This window comes from Lepisosteus oculatus, chromosome 18, assembly GCF_040954835.1.
Source record: "Lepisosteus oculatus isolate fLepOcu1 chromosome 18, fLepOcu1.hap2, whole genome shotgun sequence".
Taxonomy (NCBI): Eukaryota; Metazoa; Chordata; class Actinopteri; order Semionotiformes; family Lepisosteidae; genus Lepisosteus; species Lepisosteus oculatus.
In genome coordinates this window covers 19765440-19789839 of record NC_090713.1, presented here as the reverse complement: position 1 = coordinate 19789839, position 24400 = coordinate 19765440, and the positions used below count along the sequence as shown (strand labels likewise).

At 54.4% G+C, this 24400-nt stretch overlaps 1 protein-coding gene across 8 annotated transcripts in view; it reads left to right on the top strand.

Moving 5' to 3' along the window:
• The first annotated feature begins 2196 nt into the window (after positions 1-2196).
• sipa1 (signal-induced proliferation-associated 1) overlaps positions 2197-24400 on the top strand; it is a 73963-nt gene continuing 51759 nt past the window's right edge. For 6 of the 8 annotated variants that reach the window (XM_069180587.1, XM_069180578.1, XM_069180583.1 and 3 more), the window contains exon 1: positions 2197-2586. The gene's annotated coding sequence lies outside the window, so the exon portion shown is untranslated. Of the gene's footprint in view, positions 2587-2940; positions 3103-19590; positions 19855-24400 lie in introns of those variants that run through there. The other 2 variants (XM_069180579.1, XM_069180580.1) reach the window with 2 other exon arrangements.

Here is a 24400-nt window from a genome sequence, read left to right as displayed (position 1 = left end):
CACTGGCCAGTTCATCAGGACCTGTGTCTGACACACTGTATCTACTGCACTACACTGGCCAGTTCATCGGGACCTGTGTCTGACACACTGTATCTACAGCACTACACTGGCCAGTTCATCGGGACCTGTGTCTGACACACTGTATCTACAGCACTACACTGGCCAGTTCATCAGGACCTGTGTCTGACACACTGTATCTACAGCACTACACTGGCCAGTTCATCGGGACCTGTGTCTGACACACTGTATCTACAGCTCTACACTGGCCAGTTCATCGGGACCTGTGTCTGACACACTGTATCTACAGCACTACACTGGCCAGTTCATCAGGACCTGTGTCTGACACACTGTATCTACAGCTCTACACTGGCCAGTTCATCGGGACCTGTGTCTGACACACTGTATCTACAGCACTACACTGGCCAGTTCATCAGGACCTGTGTCTGACACACTGTATCTACAGCACTACACTGGCCAGTTCATCAGGACCTGTGTCTGACACACTGTATCTACTGCACTACACTGGCCAGTTCATCAGGACCTGTGTCTGACACACTGTATCTACAGCACTACACTGGCCAGTTCATCAGGACCTGTGTCTGACACACTGTATCTACTGCACTACACTGGCCAGTTCATCAGGACCCGTGTCTGACACACTGTATCTACAGCGCTACACTGGCCAGTTCATCGGGACCTGTGTCTGACACACTGTATCTACAGCTCTACACTGGCCAGGTCATCGGGACCTGTGTCTGACACACTGTATCTACAGCACTACACTGGCCAGTTCATCGGGACCTGTGTCTGACACACTGTATCTACAGCTCTACACTGGCCAGTTCATCGGGACCTGTGTCTGACACACTGTATCTACAGCTCTACACTGGCCAGTTCATCGGGACCTGTGTCTGACACACTGTATCTACTGCACTACACTGGCCGGTTCATCAGGACCCGTGTCTGACACACTGTATCTACAGCTCTACACTGGCCAGTTCATCAGGACCTGTGTCTGACACACTGTATCTACAGCACTACACTGGCCAGTTCATCAGGACCTGTGTCTGACACACTGTATCTACTGCACTGCACTGGCCAGTTCATCAGGACCTGTGTCTGACACACTGTATCTACAGCACTACACTGGCCAGTTCATCAGGACCTGTGTCTGACACACTGTATCTACAGCTCTACACTGGCCAGTTCATCAGGACCTGTGTCTGACACACTGTATCTACTGCACTACACTGGCCAGTTCATCAGCACCTGTGTCTGACACACTGTATCTACAGCTCTACACTGGCCAGTTCATCAGGACCTGTGTCTGACACACTGTATCTACAGCTCTACACTGGCCAGTTCATCGGGACCTGTGTCTGACACACTGTATCTACAGCTCTACACTGGCCAGTTCATCAGGACCTGTGTCTGACACACTGTATCTACAGCTCTACACTGGCCAGTTCATCGGGACCTGTGTCTGACACACTGTATCTACACTGGCCAGTTCATCGGGACCTGTGTCCGACACACTGTATCTACGGCACTCCACTACAGTGGGGAAGAGAGCAGAGTGATGGAGCCAGTTCAGAGAGGGGGGTTATTAGGAGGCCATGATGGGTAAAGGCCAGGGGGGAAATTTGGCCAGGACACTGGGGTAACACCCCTACTCTTCTCGAGAAACACCCTGGGATTTTTAATGACCACAGAGAGTCAGGACCTCGGTTTGACATCTCATCCGAAGGACGGCGCCTGTTTACAGTCTAGTGTCCCCCATCACTATACTGGGGCATCAGGACCCACACAGACCGCAGGGTGAGCGCCCCCTGCTGGCCCCACTCACACCTCTCCCAGCAGTAGCCTCAGCTCTCCTAGGAGTCTCCCCCTCCAGGTACTGGCCAGGCTCCCACCTGCTGAGTCTCCAGCGCGGGGCTGCTGGTCTCTGCAGATTGAGACCTGCTGGGGATCTGGGCCCGGTGACCTGGTCCGGCCCGGTTCGGGCCCGCCAGCAGGCCCCAGGTGGACAGCCCCCTGGCCCGGGACAGGAGCGAACCAGCCGGCTGCACAGATCCTTCATCTAGCAGAGCGAATCATCTGCACATCGATTTCCAGGGGAAGAGCTTAGAGAGAGAGAGAGGGAGGGAGAGGGAGGGGAGGTAGAGGTGGGGGGAGGAGAGAGAGAGGACATCCTGGCTGCTGCTGTCTCTGCTTTTCTGAGATCAGTAGCAGCTCGGAGAGAGAGAAAGAGAGAGAGAGAAGGAGAGGGAGGAAGAGGGCTGTGTTGTGCAGGCAGGGGAGGTGGGGGCTTCATTTGTGATGTGAATGGAATAGAAACACCAAGGAGAGAGAGAAACCTGCTGGTCCTGACAGCAGCCGGGAGACAGGGACCGAGCTGGCTGCGCCCCCCACCACCCCACCCCACCCCCCCCCACACACACACACACACCGACCCAGAAGGATTGGGCCAGGGAAGAGAGGGCCTGGAAGAAGGGAGGAAGGAACGAGGAGCGGACACAGAGCCGAGGGGCGGCTCGGGGGACGGAGACAGAGGCGATGACATCGCGCCAGAGCACGAGAGAGAAGGTGAGCCCACCGGGGGGGTCCGGTCCGGCCCAGATCCGTGCCAACGCGCCCTTGTGTGAGGGCACAGATTTGCCGTTCGTGTGTGTGTGTTGCTGGCGGGGGGGGTGGTTGTGTTGATGGTGGTGGGGGCTGGTAGAGGATGTGGGGGTGGCGTTTAATTCCTCACCCTCCTGACGTTCCCACACTCGGGATAAAAACCCCCCCGGAATCGATCAATATTAGGATTGTTACTGACTGTTGTGGCTCCCGTTGGGCGCGATCAACAAAAGAGCTTAAAAGGATGTCACTGGCGCGCACACACACACACTAGGGGAAATGCTTTGACAAAAGAGGAAACGCTGCTGGGGGGGCGCACGGGCCGTTTCTCTTTTCTCTGGGAGCGTGGCGGCTGGTCGGAGCAGCACCGCAACGCCGCGCGCTGGCTCTGGAGGATGGAGGAGACGGGGAGGGAGGAGGGCTAGGAGAGACAGACACACACACACACTGCGCGCAGGCAGACACGGCGGCCGGCGAGAGGTAAGGCGCTCTGCTTCACATCTCCCCCCCCATCAAAAAAAGGCGGCGGCGGCGGCAGGCTTGGCGGGGGGGGGGCTCGACTCAGGCGACCCCTGCCTCACACATCTTCTTCCTCGTACCGGTGTGCCCCCATGCCCGCCTGTTATCCGGGGGTGCACAGGGCAGGTTTTCGGGGCGGGGAGGGGCGCTGTGGTACAGACGCCTCAGGGGGAGAGAGGTGGGGTGAAAGAGGCAGACCAGGTTTTGCGACAGCAGTGGCAGCACGGGGCTGGAGGGGAGGCCATTACAATGACACTGGAGGGGAGGGGGGGAGGTGTCTTTTCTATGGCAGAGGATCTAGGGTTCTGAGTCTCGCTTGGATCTGCGTCTGTGCGTGTGTGTGTGTCTGACGCTGTAGACCGGGGGTCTCGGGGTGGTGGTGGTGGTGGTGGTGGTGGTGGGGGGGAAGAGAGATTTGTTTCGGCGGGTCCCTCGTTATCTGCCTGCTGCCCAGGCAGCTGGTCGACCGCCAGCGAGGGGGGGCCTGGGCGGTCCGGCCTGCCCTCTCCCCCGTCTCTGCGGAGCTCTCCGCGGGACGTCCTTCCGTGCGCGCGAGAGGTGGGGGGGGGGGACCGGAGATCTCTGCCCCCCCCTCGCTCTCTGTCCCTCTCTCCTGTGCTGTACGCCAGCCTCGGCCCGAGAGAGCCTGCTGGCGTGTCGGTACAGATCGGCCCGTGTGTTAAGCGAGCGTCTGTGTGTGTGTGTATACCTTGATGCAACAGCTCTCTTGTGCTCCAGTCGTGCTCTGGTCTTTGCTGTACTGCTGCGTGTTCTCTGAAGCCTGAAGCGGGGCTTTTTAAAAAAAACACAGATACCCCCCGTGGTCAAATCCAGGTGGCCAGCCCGCCCGGTGCCCGATTTCCCACGAGGCACTGCAGGCACAGAGCCTAGGGGCCTAGGAAGCGTTGAGGGGGCCACCACGCAGGAGGGACACACCGGCGACTCACGAGACACGAGCTGGGACCAGCGTGCTGGCGATCGGCTTTGGGGGCTCCAGATCAATAATCCCACGCTGTCTCGCCGCTGTTCTAGAAGATCAGGTCAGATCAGATCAATTTATCAGCCAGATCCAATGTCTTGGTTTAGGAATTCATCTTTGCGCGGACCCCAGCTGGCTCTCCAGGAGACACACAGACAGGGAGAGAGAAGCTGGGGGGTCCGAGCGCGGGGTCGGCCGTTTATAGGGCGCCCCTGGAGCAGCTGGGGTGTCAAGGGCCTCGCTCAGGGGCCCCAACGGAGTAGGATCCCCTCTGCCGGCTGGTGGAAACCCCGAGAGCCGATGGTCGGCTCGCCCCATCAATCACGGGGATCAGAACAGTTTCAAGGGGCGTCACGTCAATCGACGTCAGGCCATCGGCTTTCACCCCCTCTCTGGGCACGTTTCAGAGGGAAAGTGCCCCGGGGGGGTCTGTGCACCCACTCTGTCTGATACAGACAGACAGGGCCCCCCTGATGACACACCGTCTGAAACGGCGGCTCTGGAACGCTGTGTCATTATGAGATCACCTCGTCTGAGAGTAGTCGCTGGTCTGCTGTCCTAGGGTGCCAACTGCAATTGATACCAGCCCAGGGGGGGCTGGCTAGGCTCAGGCCTCTGGAGGTGCTGCAGGACCCTCTCGGTGCAATCCTGTGAAATACAGGGAGGTACAACTAGGGAAACGATTCACCTGCTGGGCGGCCGGGTGGAGCAGTGGTCGGCTTTGCAGCGCTGGGGACTGCGGGTTCCATTCCGGACCTGGGGTGCTGTCTGGGTGGAGTTTGCACGTTCTCCCCTGTGTCCGTGTGGGTTTCCTCCCGCCGTCCAGGGTTAATGGGCTTCTGGGAAAACTGGCCCTGGTGCGAGTGTGTGTGTGTGCGTGTCCTGTGATGGACTGGCGTCCTGTCCAGGGTGTACCCTGCCTCGCGCCCGTTGCTTGCTGGGATAGACCCTGGCTCTCCCACGACCCTGATTCAGATGAGGTGGTTAGAAAATTGGATGGACGGAGCCCTGGGGTTTTAAATCGGATTTTCTGCACGTCCCCGACACAAACTGGCGTTCTGTGATTGAAAGCAGTCGAATATTAAGTCACCGGTCTGAAACCCAGCACTTCTTACTTTAAGAGTATCAGCTGTATTAGCTGCAGTAGTAGCTGTATTAGCAGCAGTAGTAGCTGTATTAGCTGCAGTAGTTGTTGTATTAGCTGCAGTAGTAGCTGTATTAACTGCAGTAGTTGTTGTATTAGCTGCAGTAGTAGCTGTATTAACTGCAGTAGTAGCTGTATTAGCTGCAGTAGTAGCTGTATTAATAATAATAATGTTTCTTTATTAGCCCTATACAATTTCTTGCATTAGGAATGCATCTTTTTGCATACCCCAGCTTTTCTCCAGGGAGACACAGACACAGAGACAGGGAGAGAAGCTTGCGGTCAGAGCGCAGGGTCTGCCATTGTACAGCACCCCTGGAGCAGTTGGGGTTAAGGGCCTTGCTCAGGGGCCCAATGGAGTAGGATTCCTCTGCCAGCTGTGGGATTTGAACCGGCAACCTTCCGGTCACAGGCGCAGATCCTTAGCCACAGAGCCACCATTAGCTGCAGTAGTTGTTGTATTAACAGCAGTAGTAGCTGTATTAACAGCAGTAGTAGCTGTATAAACTGCAGTAGTAGCTGTATTAACAGCAGTAGTAGCTTTATTAACTGCAGTAGTAGCTGTATTAGTTGCAGTAGTGCTGTATTAACAGCAGTAGTAGCTGTATTAACTGCAGTAGTAGCTGTATTAGCTGCAGTAGTTGTTGTATTAGCTGCAGTAGTAGTTGTATTAGCTGCAGTAGTAGCTGTATTATCTGCAGTAGTAGCTGTATTAACAGCAGTAGTAGCTGTATTAGCTGCAGTAGTAGCTGTATTAGCTGCAGTAGTAGCTGTATTAGCTGCAGTAGTAGCTGTATTAACTGCAATAGTAGCTGTATTAGCTGCAGTAGTTGTATTAGCTGCAGGAGTAGCTGTATTAACAGCAACAGCAGTAGTAGTTGTATAAACTGCAGTAGTAGCAGTATTAACAGCAGTAATAGCTGTATTAACAGCAGTAGTAGCTGTATGAGCAGCAGTAATAGCTGTTGTAGCATCAATCTTTGTAGAAATACCAGTAGCAGGAGTATTCACAGTAGCAATGTATCACATCAGAAGGAGGAACAAGCTCTCACAGAGCCCCATGTATGATGAACAGCCCATCTAAATAGGCTTGCTGTACACTTTCTTCAGCACTAGTAAATAACTACAACAGAGTATCATCAGTGAAGTATTCGCACACGTGTCTCCTGTGCCGACTCGTCCCTGCGTTTTCCAGAAGAGCACAGCAGCAGATCACTCCTTGTCATTGCTCGTCAAGGGGCTGGCTGCTCTCTGACCCCGTTCAGTCTCCTTGTTTCCATAGCGACGTGGCCACCTCCCCCTTCACATCCGCCCAGTGGGACGCCTGTCAGTTGCTCAGCAGGTTGGCGCCTCCTGTCAAGCAGCAGAGCAGTGCAGAATTCAGCGAGCGCATCAGAATATCGGTTCGCTTCATGGCCCTATTCCCTACAACTCTAACGCCTGTTCATGGCTCGTCAGGCATCGCATCGGGTAGCGAGTCAGGCAGCACATCAGGCAGTGAGATAGACAGCACACCAGGCAGTGAGATTGGCAGCACATCAGGTAGGAGAGATAGGCAGCACATCAGGCAGTGAGAGAGGCAGCACATCAGATAGTGTGTCAGGCAGCACATCAGGCAGTGAGAGAGGCAGCACATCAGGCAGTGAGATAGGCAGCACATCAGGTAGCAAGTCAGGAAGCACATCAGTAGCGAGTCAGGAAGCACATCAGTAGCGAGTCAGGAAGCACATCAGTAGCCAGTCAGGCAGCACATCAGGCAGTGAGATAGATAGCACATCAGGTAGAGAGATAGGCAGCACATCAAGCAGTGAGATAGACAGCACACCAGGCAGTGAGATTGGCAGCACATCAGGTAGAGAGATAAACAGCACATCAGGCAGTGAGAGAGGCACCAAATCAGATAGTGTGTCAGGCAGCACATCAGGCAGTGAGAGAGGCAGCACATCAGGCAGTGAGATAGGCAGCACATCAGGTAGGAGAGATAGGCAGCACATCAAGCAGTGAGAGAGGCAGCACATCAGATAGTGTGTCAGGCAGCACATCAGGCAGTGAGATAGGCAGCACATCAGGTAGCGAGTCAGGAAGCACATCAGTAGCGAGTCAGGAAGCACATCAGTAGCCAGTCAGGCAGCACATCAGGCAGTGAGATAGATAGCACATCAGGTAGAGAGATAGGCAGCACATCAGGCAGTGAGATAGACAGCACACCAGGCAGTGAGATTGGCAGCACATCAGGTAGAGAGATAAACAGCACATCAGGCAGTGAGAGAGGCAGCACATCAGATAGTGTGTCAGGCAGCACATCAGGCAGTGAGAGAGGCAGCACATCAGGTAGCGAGTCAGGAAGCACATCAGTAGCGAGTCAGGCAGCACATCAGAAGCGAGTCAGGCAGCACATCAGGCAGTGAGATAGGCAGCACATCAGGCAGTGAGAGAGGCAGCACATCAGGCAGTGAGATAGACAGCACATCAGGTAGTGAGATAGACAGCACATCAGGTAGAGAGATAGGCAGCACATCAGCAGTGATAGGCAGCACATCAGGCAGCGAGATAGGCAGCACATCAGGTAGAGAGATAGGATGCACATCAGGCAGCACATCAGGCAGCGAGACAGGCAGCACATCAGGCAGAGGGTCAGGCAGCACACCAGGCAGCGAGTCAGGCGGCGTGATCTGAACGCAGCGGGTTCCCTCTCGACAATAAAGAGCAGGTCGCCCCCCAAGTTCAGGTCTGATCCTACTGGGTAGGACTGGTCGAACCCGATCAGGAGGGGGTCTCTCGAACTGGTCCGCCAAAGAGCCCAGAGCCGAAGGGCTCCTGACCGCCCTGGTGAAACGGGCTGTTTCCCAACCCCGCGCCGCGGCCCACTCTCGGGTGGCGCAAGGATGCGTGTTGTACAACCGAGAGGCAGGGACAGTTCGCGGGGCCCCGGGAGTGCAGGGTGCAGGGCGGTCTAGGAAGCAGGCTCTGTGGTGAGCGGCTGGGACTGAACCGCGTGAGAGAACGAGCCGTTTCCTCAACAGCAAGACAATTACAATCCATCCTCTCTTGCTGTCAAAGTCCACTTTATAACCAATCCAACCCCTCCAGGTCGTTTGAACAACACACAAGCATACACACAGCCTGTATAAGCTCTTGTAGGAGGCGCAGCTGCAGATACACACAGGCATGAACACACAAACACGCACAGGAGCATCAGACACACACATTTACAGCACATAAACACATACAGGCATACGCAAACACAATCAAATGCCCACACAGAGCAACACACAAACAACACATGAAATGCACACACACACAACACCTAACAACATGCACACACAACACATAACAACACGCGCACACAAACACACACAACACATAACAATATGCCCCCACAAAAAGACACATAAACAACACACAGACATAAAAACAACACAACCTGCGCACACAAACAACACACAAACACACACAAAACACATAACAATATGCACACACGCGCACACACGCAAACAACACGCACACACACACAAACACACACACCAACAACGTATCACGACTTGCACACACAAACAACACAAAACGACATGCGCACACACACACAAAAACACCGCAACCTGCACACACAGACACACACCAACAATGCATCACAATGGGCGCACACAGGCACACACACAAACAAGAATAACACACAACACACACACACGTACACACCCCTCACAAGCACATGCTGCCACAGAGAGAGAGAGATTTCATTGTGAAACTGGGAACTTCTCTGTGGAGAGCAGCAGGCTTTTGAAACCTGCGAGAGAGTTCTGCTTCTGCCTGAGGTACTGAAAGCAGGAGTCCTAGTACTCCCCTGCTCTGTCCACCACCCAGGAAGGACGAGGGGAGGGAGGAGAGGGCTAATACACTGAAAAAAACCCAAACGATTTGGTTAATATCGCCAACCTGACAGCTCAACCATAGTTCCTGGTCCTTGAGGGCTCTTTAATCAAATACCTGCTGTAGTCCTGGGGAAGAGTTGCACTAGAACAGGAGAACAGTGCCAAAACGAGAGGCCCTCGAGTCCTTTTGCATTTGCTACTTAATTGATCTCCCCCATCTCTTCTTGAAAAAAGTCAGCGACGTGGCTGGGCCCCTTGCTCCACGCTCCCGCCCCCCTTTGTGTAAAGACACGTCTCCCGTTCCCGGGCTCGAAAGGCATACCCCCCCCCCCACATCGTTTTCTCTTGGACCCCCTCCAGCTTGTCTTTCGCTGTTCCGTCGGCACGGGGGCTCCCCAAAGCTCTTGGCTGTGCACAAAGAGTGGCAGGAGCGTGGCACGGGCGGCCCAGCCATGTGCTGGGAGCTGGGCTGCTCTCAGGTCACAGCAGCTCGGGTCTGTGTGCTGCTCTCCTGACTGCGCGGGGCTGATAATGGATCAATAATTCATTCCTTCGCCGCCGAATTCACTCAGTTCCAATCACGGGCACACGCTCGAACCCGAGACTCTTTGGCAGTTTTTCAGACCTGTGGCTGGGACTGCGGGTCCCACCTCACCCTAGACGACAGATGAGTACCTGCCAGCCAGCTGTGTGCTCTGTTTACCTCTGTTTTGGATCTCATCATCGCCTCTGACATATTGCTAAATTGCTAATTAAGAGGCTAATCCTTGATTGTGCTGAGGGAATTAGGGCTGATTAATTTCCAGCCCCAACCGGCAGTCCCTCTGAGACGCTAGACTCGTCATTCTGATTCACCTGATTCACAGAGGCCTGCCTGTACACCCCCCACCTGCCAACCGAGGCTGTGTGGATAGACGCATTAGCCGGGTCTGCTTTTGCCTTCCGGGATGCTTCAGAGGCACTTGAACCCATGTGTCTTCTCACTCCTCACTTTCCCCGTGTTCGGCTACTACTGTACGGTGCTCAGGAGACATGGGGCTTAGCGCAGACTGGGCCAGTACCAGCGCTGGTGCTCTCATGTCATCTAACTCTGCTGTTCGGGCAGTGTATACTGTATAGACCTACTGTCACCATTATTTAAAGTCGTCTTTGTTTTTGTGTGAATGGCTCAGTGCAAACACAGGGAAACCTGCTTCCTTCATCTAGCTGAATGACTGAATGACAATACCCAATAAGTGAAATTTCTCCTTCAATATCCCCTTAAGTCTTCCTTGAGTCAAAGGCTACTTCACAGTAGCTGATTTTAATAGGGTGGAGCCTTGGTTAGTACTGCTGCCCTGGGTTCAGTCCCTGGGGTGCTGTCTGTGTGGAGTTTGCATGTTCTCCTCATGTTGACATGGGTTTGCTCCCACAGTCCCAAGACACACTGGTAGTTGAACTGGCCCTGGTGTGAGTGTGCGTCTGTGTGTGCGTGTCCTGTGATGGACTGGCGTCCTGTCCAGGGTGTACCCTGCCTCGCGCCCGTTGCTTGCTGGGATAGACTCTGGCTCTCCCGCGACCCTGATTCAGATGAGGTGGTTAGAAAATTGGATGGACGGGGCCCTGGGGTTTTAAATCGGATTTTCTGCACGTCCCCGACGCAAACTGGCGTTCTGTGATTGAAAGCAGTCGAATATTAAGTCACCGGTCTGAAACCCAGCACTTCTTACTTTAAGAGTATCAGCTGTATTAGCTGCAGTAGTAGCTGTATTAGCTGCAGTAGTAGCTGTATTAACAGCAGTAGTAGCTGTATTAGCTGCAGTAGTAGCTGTATTAACTGCAGTAGTAGCTGTATTAACTGCAGTAGTAGTTGTATTAGCTGCAGTAGTAGCTGTATTATCTGCAGTAGTAGCTGTATTAACAGCAGTAGTAGCTGTATTAACTGCAGTAGTAGCTGTATTAACAGCAGTAGTAGCTGTATTAGCTGCAGTAGTAGCTGTATTAACAGCAGCAGTAGCTGTATTAACTGCAGTAGTAGCTGTATTAACTGCAGTAGTAGCTGTATTAACAGCGGTAGTATTTGTATTAACTGCAGTAGTAGCTGTATTAACAGCAGTAGTAGCTGTATTAACTGCAGTAGTTGTTGTATTAGCTGCAGTAGTAGCTGTATTAACTGCAGTAGTAGCTGTATTAACTGCAGTAGTAGCTGTATTAACAGCAGTAGTAGCTGTATTAACTGCAGTAGTTGTTGTATTAGCTGCAGTAGTAGCTGTATTAACTGCAGTAGTAGCTGTATTAACAGCAGTAGTAGCTGTATTAACTGCAGTAGTAGTTGTATTAACAGCAGTAGTAGCTGTATTTACAGCAGTAGTAGCTGTATTAGCTGCAGTAGTAGCTGTATTAACTGCAGTAGTAGCTGTATTTACAGCAGTAGTAGCTGTATTAGCTGCAGTAGTTGCTGTATTAACTGCAGTAGTTGTTATATTAACTGCAATATTAGCTGTATGAACTACAGCTGTGCCCATTGCTTGCTGAGATCGACTCCGGCACCCGTGCGTCCCTGTGCTGGATAAAGTGGTCGGAAAACGGATGGATGTTAAGGGGGAGAGCAGTCCTGTTCACTACATAAGGGAATTGTGTGTAACAGAGGCCAGTCTTAGCGCGTACCATAGCCCTGAAGAAAAATAAGGAATAAAAATAAAAGAGGTTTTGTGTCATTAGGCTGGGAATCTCTGAGTCATGGGCACTGTCAGCTGTGTCTGCTGGGAGCCCTGAGTGAGTCGTCCCTTCTGCCTGTGCGGCACATTAACAGTGACCCGTAACACAAATTTTTAGGGGGATGGTGCGTTTCTTACTGTGACCCCGAGCGCTGTAAAGATGTAGCAAACCAGGCCCTTGTCCTCGGTGCGCCCCGCTCTGGGTTGGCCGACCAACGCCAGCGACCCCTGGGGGAGGCAAGACCGTTGACCCCCCCCTTCCTCCCCCTCCACCGGCCCTCGGAAGGCAACAGCAGACCCGGCTCATGTGTCGATGCCGACAGCCTCGGCAGGGGGGCAGGGGGAGGCGGGTTAAATGGAGAGACTGAGAGGCCTCATGCTGTCCCAGCGGACATCTGGCTGGGCTGATGCTGTGACACGTCTCCTACACACCTACAAATGCTGGGCAGGATCGCAGAAGGTGTCGAGTTCACGAACAGATCTCCGAGCCAGTACAGGGGGCAAAATGGCCGCCGCCTTCCTGTGAGCCCCTGTCACAGGAAGGCGGAGGGGTATTTTTAAGGCCGCAGGGCCAGGGAGGAACTGGCTCGGTTTAGCGCCGTGCGCACCCTTGACGAACGCCGGCGATTGGAGGATGTGTTTCGCAACGAGAGAGGAGCAGAACAGGAGGGTTTCTGGGCAGGCTCAAGTCGGGCTCTTGTGAGATGTGAGCCGGGGAGACAGGAAGTGACACAGGCTGTGCTCTGTAAACGCTGTGGTGTACGCCGATCAAAACAGAGTCAGTTATAGGAGGGAGTCCGGCGGCCAACTGTTCCACACTCCCGCCCCCCTTGGTCTAAAGGGCGCATTACCGCACGGTTTCTACTTGTGTCCTCTGGTTTGTGTTGTGCTCTTTACTCCACTGTGTTCAAGGATCCTCTGTTCAAAGATGAAAAGATTCAGTTCCTCCAGCCTGTCAGTGTGGGATGCTCCCTTCAGACTAAAGAGACTCAGTTCCTCCAGCCTGTCAGTGTGGGATGCTCCCTTCAGACTAAAGAGACTCAGTGCCTCCAGCCTGTCAGTGTGAGACACTCCCTTTCGACTAAAGAGACACAGTTCCTTCAGCCTGTCAGTGTGGGACGCCCCTTAAGACTAAAGAGACTGAGTTCAGGGAGAGACACCCTGGTGTTAAAAGTGTTAGTCCTGACACACAGAGAGAGAGACTATCACAGACACAGACGCACAGGGGTTAACACAGACACTCTGATGCTTAAAGAGGAGTTAGTCCTGACACACTGACACACAGAGAGAGAGAGACTATCACAGACACACACACAGAGGGGTTAACACAGACACTCTGATGCTTAAAGAGGAGTTAGTCCTGACACACTGACACACAGAGAGAGAGACTATCACAGACACACACACAGAGGGGTTAACACAGACACTCTGATGCTTAAAGAGGAGTTAGTCCTGACACACTGACACAGAGAGAGAGAGAGACTATCACAGACACACACACAGAGGGGTTAACCTCTCTCTCTGTGTCAGTGTGCGTTATTAGCACAGACACACTGAGGCACAGAGAGGAACCGATCCACAAACAGCGCCGACTGAGGAAAACATCAGAGTTTGCGAGAAACCTCATTCTGAAGTACCGAGACAGTGACTGTGAGGAGAGGAGGAGAGGGTTAATCAGGCAGCGAGAGAACAAGAGAGAGAGAGAGGTGTTCTCAGGCCCTGCTGTGCAGATCACAGGACTGCAGAGAGGAAATGGTAACCTTAGTGTTGCAACCGCAGACAATGCTACCAAAATCTGCTCCACAGAGCAAGTCCTCTTTCGCTGCATGTGCACAGACCCACTCCCCCGCCAGGTTTCGACAGGCTCTCTCCCCGACACCACAGGGAGGGCTCTGAGGCACGGAGATGGCCTGCTACAGCTGTAAGTCTCCAGCCTTGTAGTGAGATGCAGCCCTACGCGCGCTGGGGCATTTGAAGTTCGATCGGTGTGTGCGTCCAGGGCACCGCAGTGCCGGTGGTGCTACGGTATTGTCAAGGGGGCACGAGGGGTTGATCTCTGTAGTTCTGCACCGAGGGGAATAGGATCCGAAAGGTTCCCAGGAAGTCAGCGTACAGGACGGGGCTCAGAACTGGCCGGACAAGAGGCAACCAAGCCGAAATGAAGCTCAGGGGCAGGACACCGGGGGTTACCTTGCTGTCCTGCAGCGCTGGGGGGGCGCCGGGTTCAATTCCAGACTTGGGGTGCTGTCTGGGTGGAGTTTGCATGTTCCCCCCCCCCCAGGTTTATATGGGTTTCCTCCTACAGTGCAAAGACATGCTGGGGGGGGTAATTGCGCCCTGCGATGGACTGGCGTCCCATCCAGGGTGTACCTTGCCTCGCGCCCGTTGCTTGCTGGGATAGGGGGAGTGGCTTGAAAAAGGATGGATTTTAGACACAGGATGCAGGGTGCCATGACCTCCACTTTGGGAGACGTATTGGTGGTATTTGCTGCAGACAGGAGGCGCTGGGCGGCTTAACAGCCCGGAGAAGGGATCACTTCCACGTTCCTTTTCGAGAAAAGGCTGTGCGAGAATCTTTGACCGGCATCGACCGCGCGCGGAGCCCAGTGAGCAAGAACGGCCAAACACATCCTCTTCAAAACAACCCCCATCTGAAGATTCAGTTCCTTATATACAAAAAGAAAAGGGAAGAGGATGGATCAGAACACTGTGGCTCCCATCCAGAGTTACAGGACCTCCGGATTTTGCGTTCCAGCTCCGTTCTCCATGGCCTCGGTTTTACTGGACTGATTCACCACGTTGCACCAGCCTACAAAAACCCTGAACCCAGAAACCTACAGTGGACCAGAGCTGGCGTGGGAGAGGGTGTGGCCAGCCTGGCTAAAGGCCCCGCCCCCCTCCCTTTCCCAAGCCCAATCACAGCACCTCATGAATAAGTAATGAGTGCCTTCCACTTTCCTCCCCCCCCCAGCCCCCTCCTCCTCATGAATAATTCAACAGCACCAGATGGCTCGCCGAGCTGTGCCACAGGCTGTACCATCGCGCGGGGGGGGGGGCCCCTTCTCAATAATTCATGCTTCCAACAATCAGACCGCTGTCCCGGATAAGGAGAGATTTCTCGACACACGGACGCGGCGCGGAACGCTCTCCCTGGATCTGCCGGTCCCAGGAGCGGACAGGCGGGCACAGTGAGAATTCCCAGATTTTTCCCTCCCCCCCCCGAGTCGACTCCGGGTGTGAGCATGTCCCCGGTCAGTGCCCGATTTCCCAGCAGGCCCTGCAGGCACAGAGCCTTGGGGCCTAAGAATTGTTGAGGGCCACACTAGCGACTCACGAGACACGAGCTGGAACAGCGTGCTTGCGATCGGCTCTAGGGGCTCCAGATCAATAATCCTGCGCTCTCTAGAGACTGTTCTAGAAACTAGAAGTACCGAAGTGACTTGGGATCGAGTCTAGGGGCTCCAGATCGATAATCACACGCTCTCTAGAGGCTGTTCTAGAAACTAGAGGTACCGAAGTGACTTGCGATCAGCTCTAGGGGCTCCAGATCTATAATCCTGCGCTCTCTAGAGACTGTTCTAGAAACTAGTGGGACACACACACACACAAACACAACATAAACTGGAATGCTACAGAACCCTAAACAGACAATACACACTAGCTGAATATTTGACCAAGATAAGAAACAACAAACAGAAACAGACCCTGATGAAGTACAGGCTCAGTGACCACAGCCTGGCCATAGAAACATGGGCGACACAGGCAGACCTGGCTGCCCAGAGAGGACAGGCTCAGTGACCACAGTCTGGACACACACACTGGACACAGGCAGACCTGGCTGCCCAGAGAGGACAGGCTGTGCTCCCACTGCCAGCGGGGAGAAATAGAGACAGAGGTGCACTTCCTACTGCACTGTGACAGATACTCTGGGATTAGAGAAACATTCTCCCCGAAATTCAGAAATCTAATCCCAGAGTTCCCACACCTGCCAGAATCACAACAGGTCCCAATCCTACTGGGAGAGGGAGGAGGGAACTCAGTTGATCTGGCAGCCCAGTATGTGATCTCCTGTCACAGCCTGAGGAACAGTGAGCCTGTCTCCCAATAATGCTCCAGCCGCCCACAGAATATGTCAATATTTTATAATATGTCTTTGTTGTAAATGTCTGTAGATTTTATTTTACTTCTATTTTTGTTTTGTTTCATGTAAATATCATTACTTTCATTTGCTTTGGCAACACTGATTGTACCCATCGGTCATGCTAATAAAGCACCTTGAATTGAATTGAATTGAGAGAGAGAGAGATCACTCCCAGGACAGAGTATTGACTCGGGAGAGCAACCTGCTGTCATCTTTCATCGCCGGGAAGTTATCGCTTCGTTTATGGCGCTGTAAAAATGAGTGCCCGCGACCGCGACAGCAGGCCGAGACCATAGATCTCAGGGCTTGTTCCCCACCCCCACCTCCCTCTGTGTAAAGAAGGACCTCCTGTCCTGACTGGAGGGTCTCACCCAGCTGGGTCTTGAGAGCAGCCAGGGTAGGGGCTTCAACCACAGGGCTGGGCAGCTTGTTCCCCACCCCTACCACCCTTTGCGCACCGGTTTGAAATGCCCTGAGTTCTGGGTCTAAATTGAGTCGAATTTTTTTTTCCCCCGAGCGAGGGCGTGTGCGTGTGCGTGTGCACGGAGGAAGTTTTCTGTTTGTTTTTCTTCCTCTTCGGTTGAGCTGTGCTTCCTTTTGAATTTTCCCTTCGCTCTTTCCGGCTGCCTTGTTCGTCGGGGCGGTCAAACGCCGTTCTGCGCAAACGAGTTCCTGCCCGGTGCTGTATCACTCAGCCTCTCGTTCCCTCCTGTCCGCGGTACCGCGGCCCACACCCGATCGCGGGTCCGAGAGGACGACACGGGGCCGCGCACGCCTGCCGCGGCGCGCCCGCAGCCGTGAGCGCGCACGGCCGGCGAGCGGCGACCAGAAAGCAGGGAGATGTCAAACCTGCTCACGCCCGGATGAGAGAAAATACAAAAAAAAAAAAAAAAACACACACGTCGACCTGTAAGCAGCGAGGTTATTTTAGATTGGCGACACCCTTTTTTTAAAAAAAAAACCCACAGATGTGGTCGATCAAATGTTGAAATGCAGCTGAAAATGTAACCCAGCGGAAATGTAAAAATATGCCCTGCAATCGCTCGTGGTGTTTCTACTTGAGTGACTGAAGGGATAAAACTCGCAGAGCGTGTATCTGGAAACTGCCGATTCCTCATCTGAGGAGGGCCGGGCGTGTGGTTGTGGAGACTAGTCAGCGGCGCGGACTCTGACTGTTTTGCGTGTGTGTGAGATCAGTGGCTGTTGGAAAAAGATGTTGTTTGTCCTAAGTCCATTCAGCTGGATTTACAGAAAAATGATGATACGGTAGGGAGGAATTTCGTCACATCCCCGTCTGTAAACGCTGTGTTTGATACGGGGGTCACGGGGTGGGGAGTCGGAGCCTATCCCAGCCAGCAATGGGTACATGGCAGGGTACGCACTGGGCAGGACACCAGTCTGTCGCAGGGCACACAAACACTTTGGAGGGCCAATTTTCCCAGAAGCCAGCGAACCTCCCGGTGTCTCTTTAGACACATGCAGACCTGGAGAGAACATGCAGACTCCACACAGACAGCACCCCAGTGCGGGGAGCTGCCCAGTGCAGCACCACTTTGAATCAATGGGCTCTGTTCCGGATTTTAACCCTGTCTTGTCTTGGATGGGTCCCCTCGATTTTGGACTCCCCCCCCGAGCACTGGATCACCTGCTTCTTCCAATTCACTGGGGGGAGCTGGAGCCTATCCGCCAAAAAGCAAGGGGTGCAAGGCAGGGTACCACCCCGGACAGGACGCTAGGACACACAATCTCGCCCCCACCAGGGCAAAATTTCCCCAGAAGCCAAATAAACCTACCAGCACGTCTTTGCGCCATGGGAATACACTGGCGCCCCCAGAGGAGACCCACGCGGACACAGGGGGGACATGCAAACTCCACACAGACAGCACCCCAGGGGCCACATCATGTCACCCTCCCCCTGCATTAATCCATAAGTAAGCCATATTTGCAGAGGACGCAGTGAACTGGGATGGTCTCGGCTCTCCAGGTCTGCCTAGGAAGTTCAGGGCCGGGAGTGTGCGTTCGGATTAAGCTGCTCAGAATGAAAAGAGGAGGGCTCTGACTTTAGCTCGGCTACTGACTTAGTGCAACACCCTTGAACTCCACACTTACGGGGAAAATTGCAGTGCAATCGGACTTCTGAGTGATACTGCAGCGGTGTCGTCCAGTATATACAGCAGGGAGGGTCCTGCTTACCCAGGAGGCTCTGCAGGGCCCGGCACCCCAGCACCTGTCTGAGTTACTGTCGCCCCACTCCCCCGCCTCGCAAACCTTCGCTCTTCGAATCCTGCTCTCCTGTCTGTCCGCCCCCCCCCAAGCCCGTCCACACTCTGGGGGTGAGAGGGTCTTCTCCTGCTGCGCCCCAGAGCTCTGGAACTCTCTGCCCCCAAGGATATCAGAGAGCCACCTTCTCTAAACTCACATCCAGACTCCAAACCCTCTTCTGTAGAAGAGCCTGTACTGAGCCGGTTCTGGTCTTCACCCCTCTGCTCCTGCTGTATTCAGAACCCCCATCTACTGTCTCCAATTGTGTGTTCTCATCCTGCTTAGCTTGTGTCGTTTTTTTTTTTATTGACGTTGCTGTCATTCTGTAAAGCGCCTTTAAAGGCGCTAGATAAAAGAACGTTTTGTCTTTCATTATTCCGAAACGAGGGAAAAACACAGACCCGCGCGCTTCACGAACGGGATGATGAGCAGAACGTGCTAATTGAGTAACGAGATTGTGAGACGGACGTGGCTGAGGCCCTGGTGGTACTGACACGGCCCCCCCAAACCTTCCGCCCAAGAACGGCGAGTAAGCAGAGGAAGGAAGGAAGAAAAGTCTGGCCTTGACACAGAGAGGAATAACCGGCATTCATCGCCTGGTAGTGCTGGGCGGGGGCACATGACGTTTTGCTTCCTCCTGGGGCAGAGGTCAGGATGGGTGTGATGACATCACTTCCTGCCGCACAGGAAGCAGCCGTAGAACAGTGCAGGTTGGGGAATTGTGGAGTGGAGGACCGGCTGTTAGAAATGGCACAAAAAAGCAGAAAGGAAGTCAGGTCTCAGGGGACCCCAACCCCTCCCACACACGTACACACGCAAACACCCACCGGTCTATTGTTACACAGAGGCCTGCTGGAGTCCCAGACAGACATGGCCGCCCTGCAGAGGCACAACACCGGCTCAGCTGCAGGGCAGGGCAGGCGGTGGTCTTAGAGGGTGGCTGTGGCTGAGGATCTGCGCCTGTGGCTGGGAGGTTGCAGGTTCGAATCCCGCGGCCGGCAGAGGAATCCTATTCTTTTGGGGTGAGGCCCTTAACACCCCAGCTGCTCCAGGGGTGCCGTACAAATGTGCTCTGACCCCCCCAGCTTCTCTCTCCCTGTCTGTGTGTCTCCTGGAGAGCAAGCTGGGGTCTGCGAAAAGACACGTCCCTCACGCAAGAAACTGTACAGGGCCGATAAAGTGATCTCTAATCTAGAGCCTAAACCCTGTGCTGGGTGTCCACCTGGGGTTTCGGAACCGCTCGGTAGTTGTCGGGCCAACCCAGAGCGTCTGTGTGTGTGTGTGTCCGCGTGTGTGCGTGCGCGCAGCAGATACGCGTGTGACCGCAAGGGGTGAGGGAGCCGAGATAAGGGCTGGGGGACGCTGGCTGACGCCCTGGGATCGGCACGTTTTCTGCGAGGCCCGGAGCCAGGAGAGGAGGGAAAGTGAGGGGGGGGGTCTTAACTCAGGACATCCCCCCCACCCCCAAAAAAGGGGGCTCAGAGCTCTCCGCCAGTCTCTTCGGGGCCAGAGCTCTGGAGATTCCCCGCGGGATCGAGATCGCTGTTCCCAACGGGTCTTTTTTCGTTTGGGACGTGTCCTCTGGAGGACCTCTGAAGGATCGTCTGGCTCACTGGCTCACGGTAAGCCCTAGCTGGTGCACTCCACCCTCTCTGCTTGCAACTGCGCGATCGCTCGGCCCACCGTTCACTGCCCTTGACTGTACTGGCTGTCGCTGGGGGGGTCTCCTCGCGCCGTACTGCGTTGTGACCCAGCGCGTGGTCTCCGGGCCAGACCCACTCCTGGGACGGTCCAATCGTCGAGACCGGCACCAGGGAAACTCCCGCGCTGTGGAGGAATCGGTGTAGCGCCCTGCCTGTTCGGACGAGGCGGGCTGATCTGAAGGGGGGGGGGGCTCGGGGAGGACCATGAGAACGCGGGGGGGGCGTCCGCAGACCAGAGGAGTCAGTCCTGACAGTCTGGCTCATCCAGCTGTTTTTTTTTTCCAAAAAAGACTCTCCGCTTGTTCCACTCTCCCACCACCCTTTGGGTAGAGACGTTCCATGCTGCCCCACCCCCTCGCCAACTTGATTTGAAGATCTCGGGCAGAGAGAGGAGGCTGTGTCTTCCACAGCGTCGGTGAGGCCTGAGGCAGAGAGAGGAGGCTGTGTCTCCCACAGTGTCAGTCTGGTCTGAGGCAGAGAGAGGAGGCTCCGTCTCCCACAGTGTCAGTTAGGTCTGAGGCAGAGAGAGGAGGCTGTGTCTCCCATAGCGTCAGTCTGGTCTGAGGCAGAGAGAGGAGGCTCCATCTCCCACAGTGTCAGTCTGGTCTGAGGCAGAGAGAGGAGGCTCCGTCTCCCACAGTGTCAGTCGGGCCTGAGGCAGAGAAAGGAGGCTGTGTCTCCCATAGCATCAGTCTGGTCTGAGGCAGAGAGAGGAGGCTCCGTCTCCCACAGTGTCGGTGAGGCCTGAGGCAGAGAGAGGAGGCTCCGTCTCCCACAGTGTCAGTTAGGTCTGAGGCAGAGAGAGGAGGCTGTGTCTCCCATAGCGTCAGTCTGGTCTGAGGCAGAGAGAGGAGGCTCCATCTCCCACAGTGTCAGTCTGGTCTGAGGCAGAGAGAGGAGGCTCCGTCTCCCACAGTGTCAGTCGGGCCTGAGGCAGAGAAAGGAGGCTGTGTCTCCCATAGCATCAGTCTGGTCTGAGGCAGAGAGAGGAGGCTCCGTCTCCCACAGTGTCGGTGAGGCCTGAGGCAGAGAGAGGAGGCTCCGTCTCCCACAGTGTCAGTCGGGTCTGAGGCAGAGAGAGGAGGCTGTGTCTCCCACAGTGTCAGTGAGGCCTGAGGCAGAGAGAGGAGGCTGTGTCTCCCATAGCGTCAGTCTGGTCTGAGGCAGAGAGAGGAGGCTCCGTCTCCCACAGTGTCAGTGAGGCCTGAGGCAGAGAGAGGAGGCTGTGTCTCCCACAGTGTCAGTCTGGTCTGAGGCAGAGAGAGGAGGCTCCGTCTCCCACAGTGTCAGTGAGGTCTGAGGCAGAGAGAGGAGGCTGTGTCTCCCACAGTGTCAGTGAGGCCTGAGGCAGAGAGAGGAGGCTGTGTCTCCCACAGCGTCAGTGAGGCCTGACGCAGAGAGAGGAGGCTGTGTCTCCCACAGTGTCAGTGAGGCCTGAGGCAGAGAGAGGAGGCTGTGTCTCCCACAGCGTCAGTGAGGCCTGACGCAGAGAGAGGAGGCTGTGTCTCCCATAGCGTCAGTCTGGTCTGAGGCAGAGAGAGGAGGCTCCATCTCCCACAGTGTCAGTCTGGTCTGAGGCAGAGAGAGGAGGCTGTGTCTCCCACAGTGTCAGTGAGGCCTGAGGCAGAGAGAGGAGGCTGTGTCTCCCACAGTGTCAGTGAGGCCTGAGGCAGAGAGAGGAGGCTCCATCTCCCACAGTGTCAGTCGTGTCTGAGGCAGAGAGAGGAGGCTGTGTCTCCCACAGTGTCAGTGAGGCCTGAGGCAGAGAGAGGAGGCTGTGTCTCCCACAGCGTCAGTGAGGCCTGAGGCAGAGAGTGGAGGCTGTGTCTCCCATAGCGTCAGTCTGGTCTGAGGCAGAGAGAGGAGGCTCCGTCTCCCACAGCGTCAGTGAGGCCTGAGGCAGAGAGTGGAGGCTGTGTCTCCCACAGTGTCAGTCTGGTCTGAGGCAGAGAGAGGAGGCCTGACTCAGCAGATCCCAGATTAATCTCAGATGAAGAGCAGGGCTACCCTGCAGTAAGCACCCACAGTACCCGGCAGAAGAGCCTTCAAGCGCCCTGGACTGTCACTGTGCCAGCTGGCAGCACCCGATTCCCCTGCCTGCGCCCTGTCAGATCCGTCGGGGTGTCCCATGACGTTCTGCGACCGAGCTGGGCTGCCAGCTCCTGCTGTGTTAAAGTCACTAAGCTTCACACTGGGAAGAGGCTCTGGATATACCAGTGAGGGGAGGGGGGGGGGATGGGCTGTAATTAACGTTTACAATCTGCTCTGATCCTGGCGCGCGGCTTAATCTTTTGGATGCCTTCCCTGGCTAATCTGTGTCTAATCCTGAGCATATAGCATTTTTAAATATCTCTGAACAAGCCTAACACTGTCCCACTGGGGTCAGCGCCAGAGCCATACTGCAGGCAGAAAGGAGGACGTCGGTGGCTGTAAGGGAATCATGGGTATGAATATTAACGACCTCTTTTGTCCAATCACATCCCTGCAGGAGGCTGGACTGTCTTTGATGTCACAGGTGGCAGGCAGCGCTCAAACTTAGGGTGCAGCAGTGTGACTCTGAACACTGAAACAAATTGTGTATTTGATCAGGAATGCCCTTTCAGGTGCGGTAGATTGCACAGATATCAAAACGATCCGTTTTCTGTCTGCTTCAATGGGTGAGCCTGGTCAGTACCTGGAGGGGAGACTTCTGGGAAAAACTAAGGTTGGTGCTGGAAGAGGTGTTAGTGGGGGCCAGCAGGGGGCGCTCACCCTGCGGTCTGTGTGGGTCCTGATGCCCCAGTATAGTGACGAGGGACACTAGACTGTAAACAGGCGCCGTCCTTCGGGTGAGACGTCAAACCGAGGTCCTGACTCTCTGGGGTCATTAAAAATCCCAGGGTGTTTCTCGAGAAGAGTAGGGGTGTTACCCCGGTGTCCTGGCCAAATTTCCCCCCTGGCCTTTACCCATCATGGCCTCCTAATAACCCCCCTCTCTGAACTGGCTCCATCACTCTGCTCTCCTCCCCACTGAGAGCTGGGGTGTGGGGAGCGGACTGGCGCCTCATCCAGGTGGGGGTACACACTGCTGGGGGTGGAGGGGATCCCCAATTACCTGTAAAGCGCTTTGAGTGGAGTGTCCAGAAAAGCGCTATATAAGTTTAAGCAATTATTATAATGATTATGAACAGATAGGGTCTCTCATCCCTGCAGTGTGAATAGCTAAGACACCTGTTCCTGCTAACTTTATAACCCCTATCCAAAACCATTTTATTTCGCTGAATGAATAGTACTAAAGAAATCCGAGACCTCAGCCAGGAGATATTTAAAGAGGAACTGCAACACTCTTTTCATATTTCGGGGTTAGAAAGAATCAGCACTGACGAGTATATCTCAAATCACAACAGAAGTAAACTGTTCACAGTACCATGGAAAACCTCCAATTGACATTGCAAAACAAAGGACATTTGCAGGTCTGCTCAGTGCCGTGTTTCTGCGATTCAGAACAAGGCAGCAGGACTTCCGGTGAGGTGGAGCGGCCCTGTGACCCTGTAAACAAGCAGGCTTGTGGATCCAGCTCTTCTGATCCAGTAGAAATACTGCTCTCCTCTCCCAGACGGTTTCACTGGCAAATACTGCTCACTGGTTAACTCTGCCTGCAGATCACGCTGGAACATTTCTGCAGTGAAATGTCTGCTGCACAACCTGGACTTATTCGCTCGTACACCTCAGTGCATTAGTCAGTACAGGGACTAGTGAGCAGGAAGGGCCGCTTCACATCTCAGTGCATTAGTCAGTACAGGGACTAGTGAGCAGGAAGGGCCTCTTCACATCTCAGTACGTTAGTCATGACAGGGACTAGTGAGCAGGAAGGGCCTCTTCACATCTCAGTGCATTAGTCATCACAGGGACTAGTGAGCAGGAAGGGCCGCTTCACATCTCAGTACATTAGTCAGTACAGGGACTAGTGAGCAGGAAGGGCCGCTTCACATCTCAGTACATTAGTCAGTACAGGGACTAGTGAGCAGGAAGGGCCGCTTCACATCTCAGTACATTAGTCAGCACAGGGACTAGTGAGCAGGAGGGGCTGGTTCACATCTCAGTACACTAGTCAGCACGGGGACTTGTGAGCAGGAAGGGCCGCTTCGCGTCGATTTTGTGCTTCATTTGATATTTCCCCATATCGTCGATGAATGTCTCTTGTTCCCGAGATCTGATAACCGGTCTGACAAACTGGGATGGCGGTGCGCCTTGAAAATGGGTGACCAGAGACACTTTTTGGGGAGGGCTAAGAGAATGGGCGTTTCTCGAAAAGAGTAGGGGTGTACCCCGGCGTCCTGGCCAAATTTCCCATCGGCCTTTACCCATCATGGCCTCCTAATAATCCCCCTCTATAAATTGGCTTCATTACTCTGCTCTCCTCCCCACTGAGAGCTGATGTGTGGTGAGCGTTCTGGCGCACTATGGCTGCCGTCGCATCATCCAG